Here is a 4,995-nt window from a genome sequence, read left to right as displayed (position 1 = left end):
ATAAAATGCAATCCCAATTTAGATTCCAACATTAATGTTTAAAGAGATGGAAAAACTGATCACTAACTTTATATGGAAAAGAAAGAGACCTCCGATAAGTAAAGCATGGTTTAAGAAGGACAAAGTTGAAGGTCTCTCACTCCCTGATCTTAAAACGCACTACACACAGCCATTGTGGTCAAAACATCCTGGTACTGTTACAATGAAAGGTACGTAGATCAATGGAACAGAATTGTGTCCCCAGAAGTAAATTCATCCACATACAGTGAGTGGATCTTAAACAAAGTGCCAAAACACATTAAATGGGGGAAGAAACAATCTCATCAATAAATGGTGCTGGCAAAACTAGAAACTGATTTGCAGAAGAATGAAACAAGACCCATATCTCATACCATATACAAAAATAAACTCAACGTTCATTAAAGACCTTTTAAATGTAAAACTTGAAACTATAAAGATCATCAATGAAAAAATAGGGACAAATTTAGGTGCACTAACACATGGCATCTGGTAGCGTAGTGGTTACAAATTGGGCTGTGAACCACAAGGTCAGCAGTTCGAAACTACCAGCTGTTCCGAGGGAGAAAGATGAGACGTTCTACTCCCGTAAAGATTTACAGCCTCGGAAACCCTGTGCAGGGTCGCTATGAGTCGGAACTGACTCCACGGCACTTAACAACAACAACAACAACACATGGCATAAGTACATTGTCAAACGTAACTGAAAACACACGAACAGCTGTTGTTGTTGTTGCTGTTAGGTGCCATCGAGTAGGTACCAATTCATAGTCACCCCACACACAACAGAACGAAACAGTGCCCGGACGAGCACCAACCTCACAACTGTTGCTGGGTTTCAGCCCGTTGCTGCTGCCACTGGGCCAATCCATCTCCTTGGGGGGGTCTTCCTCTTCTTCTCCCATCCTCCACTTTACGAAACATGATATCCTTCACCAGAAACTAGTCTCTTCTCATACTATGTCCGAAGTCTGGCCATTCTGGCTTCTAAGGAACATTCTGAGGGCATTTCTTCTAACACAGATTGGTTCGTTTTTTTGGGGAGTCCATGTTACTTTTAATATATTCTTCCAACAACATAATTCAAGGCATCAATTCTTTTACAGATTTCCTTATTCACTGTTCAACTTTCACATACATATGAGGTTATTGAAAGTACCATGGCTTGTGTCAGGCACACCTTAGTCCTCAAACTGACATCTTTGCTTTTGAACACTTTAAAGAGGCATTGAGCAGCAGATTTGCCTAATGCAATATGTCATTTGATTTCTTGACTGCTGCTTCCATGAGTGTTGGTGGTGGTTCTGAGCAAAATGAAGTCTTTAACAACTTCAATCTTTTCTTCACTTACATGGATGTTGTTTATGGGTACCATTGAGAAGATTTTTGTTTTCTTTACATTGAGGTGCAACCCATACTGAAGGTTATGCTCTTTGAGCTTCATCAGAAAATATTTTTAAGTCCTCTTGGTTTTCAGCAAGCATGGTTGATCATCTGAAAATTGCAGGTTGTTAATGAGCCTTCCTCCAATTCTGATAGCATGTTTTTCTTCATATATAATCCAGCTTCTAAGACTATTTGCTCAGCATACAGATTGAATAAGTATGGTGAAAGAATTCAACCCTGGCATACACCTTTTAAACCACTCAGTGTTCCCTTTTTCTGTTTGAACAACTGCCTCTTGGTCTATTTACAGGTTCCTCATGAGCACAATTAAGTGTTCCAAAATACTCATTCTTCCCAATGTTGTCCATAACTTGTAATGATCCACACAACTGAAAGCCTTTGAGTAGTCAATAAACCTCAGGTAAACATCTTCCTGGTATTCTCTGCTTTCAGCCAAGATTCATCTGACGTCAGGAGTGATATCCCTTTTTCCACGTCCTTTTCTGAATCTGGTTTGAACCTCTGGAGGTTCTCTGCCATTGTATGGTTGTAGCAATTTTTAAACATCTGCAGCAAATTTTTACTTTTGTGAGGATAGTAATGATGTTTATCCAATGATTTCTCATTTTGTTGGGTCACCTCTCTTTGGAATGGGCACAAATATGGATCTCTTCCAATCAGGTGACCAGGTAGTTGTCTTCCAAATTTCTTGGCATAGATCAGTTAGTATCTCCAGCGCCGGATCAATTAGTTGAAAGAATTCAATTTGTATTCCATCATTTCCCTGAGCCTTTTTCTTTGCCAATGCCTTCAATGCACCTTGGATTTCTTCCTTCGGTATCATTGACTATTAATCATATGCAACCTCTTGAAATGATTGAACATCAACCTTTTTTTTTTTTTTTGGCACAGTGATTCTTTGTATTCCTTGCATCTTCTTTTGATGCTATCTGAATCATTCAACGTTTTGCCCATTGTTAAGTGCTGTCAAGTCAATTCTGACCTATGGTGACCCTGCATAGGGTTTCCAAGGAGCAGCTGGTGAGCCTGAACTGCCAACCTTGCAGTTCACAGTGACTTTGCAGTCAAGTGCATTAACCCACAGAGTCACACTTCAATATTGCAAGTTGAGGCTTTAATTTTTTGTTTAGTTCCCTCAGCTTGAGAAATGCTGAGCAAGTTCTTCCCTTTTGTCTTACTAACTTCAGGCCTTTGCACATTTCCTTATAATATCTGACAAAACCTTTCCACTTTTACTTCTACGTAGCCTTCCATTTTTATTTTTTCTAAGAGTGATTTGTGTGTTTGGGGACAGTCCATGATACTTTCAATAATTCAAATGCATCGATTTTCCTTCTGTCTACTTTTTTTCATTGTCCAGCTGTTGTATATATATGAGGTGACTGAGGAGACCATGGCTTGGGTCAGGCACACCTTAGTCATCAAAGTGACATCTTTGTTTTTTAGGATTTTTTTTAAAAAAAGAGCTCTTTTTGCAGCAGATTTACTCAATGCAAATGTCATGTGATTTCTTTACTGCTGTCTTCGTGGTCCTTTTTGGACAAATAAGTGTCATCATTTACTGAGACAACTCACTTAAGGAGGTTCAGACTCTCAGGGAAGTAGACTGAATCTCATTTTGAAGCACATGAGTTGAGAGTGCATAGGTAACCTCCAAGAGGAGACTATCTACTGGGCTGAAAACACAAATTTGAGAGTCACTGGTATTTGAATGCATGGAAGTAGTCAGAAGAGTGTGCTAAATAAGCAAGGTAGAGGACCCAGGAAAGCATCCTGGAAAACAGGAACATGTAGTGGATATGTTAGGGAAATGCCCCAATAAAGTAACCTGAGGCCAAGTAGCAAAAATGACAGAAAATCTAAAACCAACTCAAACTTGGAGATAGATGGCTAGGAAGTCACCACAAAGACAGTGTCTTTGAAGATTGAGGTCAATAGCCAAAGTCCTCAAAGCTTATGTCAAATAAGACTGAAAATCACCCATTGGATTTAGTCACAGATTACTGGTGTATCTTTAGTAAGATCAGCTAAGTAGCGGGTGAAGAAACATAATCAGTTTGTTTGAGGAGTGTAGGACCTTTGAATTGAAGGTATCAAACGCAGCTATAACAAGCTGTAGTAGCACTAGCTATTAAGATATAAGTTAGGCTCTTTGGAGTCTGGTGGCAATGATGCAACATAGTTTTGAGATCATCTGCTGACGGAACACTTGTCTCTTTGTAGATATGACATGCAGTCCAAGCTCCTCTATTTACCCAGACTCCCAGGTTTCCACAGCTATAGTTGAGCCCCGCAGTTCCCTCCTCACCAGTCATACCACCCTGGAACACTCCACTTACGGCTTCATGGTAAACAATGTCTACATTACTACACTAACCTTAACCACTTTATTAGCTTCCCTCTGACTTAATGATGCCCTAAATGTTGATCTGACAGAATTTCAGAACGGGATCCTGTTCCTGCATCCACTTCCCTCAGCGCATGAAAAACTTTATGTAGCAGAAATTACCAATGTCGCTTTGAATCAATCAAGCAGATGGTGAAATGTGACCCTCTCCATGGTAAATACATGACTTGCTGCCTCTTGTGCCTTGGCAATATGGTTCCCAAAGAGGTTCATGTTGCCATTGCCACCAACAAGAGCAAGCACAGGATCCAGTTTTTGGAATGGTGCCCTACTCTTGTCAAGGTTGGCATTAATTACCAGCCTCCCATTGTGATATCTGATGGAAACCTTGCCAAGGTACCATGAGCTGTGTACTTGCTGAGCAAAACTACAGTCACTGCTTAGTCTTGAGGTCACCTGAACCCCAAGTTTGACCTGATGTATGTCAAGAGTGTCTTTGTTCCCTGATAAGTGGGTGAGGGGATGGAGGAAGGAATGTTTTTTGAGGCTGCCCTTGAGGGTCATTAGGAGGTTGGTGTGGATTCTACTGAAGGAGAAGGAAAATGAGAAGAGTCCTAACCCTTCTTTTCAGCACTGCAACATGTAACATACACAGAACTGCATCTTCTACATGAAATGAAAGGCATTAAAGTTTTCTGGTTAGATTATGATCATGTCCTAGTTTTCCATATGAACCTGTAAGGTTCTTCCATCATGTCTCAAAGTACAAGTATTAAGGGAGAAGGAAAAAACAACAAAACAGAAAAACTAGGCAGTGAAACAAAAACCTATGGATAAGTTTTAAGAACAAACATCATTTAAAACAAATTAACTGATTGGCACAGGAAAAGACAAAACAAAAAAAAATTACACTGAAATGGAAAGCAGAACACAGGTAACACATAAATAGTTATGATTGGTTGCCATCTAGTAGATTTGGACTCTTAGTGACCCCACGTGTACAGCAGAGAACTACTCCATAGGGTTTTCAAGACTGGGACCTTTCAGAAGCAGGCCTGGACTTAGAGTACTTTTGGGTGGGTTCAAACCACCAACTTTCCAGCTAGTGATTAAGTGCTTGTACCATCCAAACCCAAAACAAATCCACTGCTGTCAAGGCAATTCCAACTCATTGTGACTCTATAGAGGGTTTCTTAGACTATAGATCTTTATGGGAGCAGATA

At 40.1% G+C, this 4,995-nt stretch overlaps 1 pseudogene; it reads left to right on the top strand.

Annotated features, from left to right (window-relative positions):
- The window catches only part of LOC102833323, a 16,960-nt pseudogene extending 12,570 nt beyond the window's left edge, over positions 1–4,390 (top strand).
- Positions 4,391–4,995: the final 605 nt, after the last annotated feature.

The sequence above is a fragment of the Chrysochloris asiatica genome, unplaced genomic scaffold, assembly GCF_000296735.1.
Source record: "Chrysochloris asiatica unplaced genomic scaffold, ChrAsi1.0 scaffold00151, whole genome shotgun sequence".
NCBI lineage: Eukaryota > Metazoa > Chordata > Mammalia > Afrosoricida > Chrysochloridae > Chrysochloris > Chrysochloris asiatica.
Note: the sequence above shows the minus strand (reverse complement) of the source record. Positions and strands in the feature narration are given on the sequence as shown.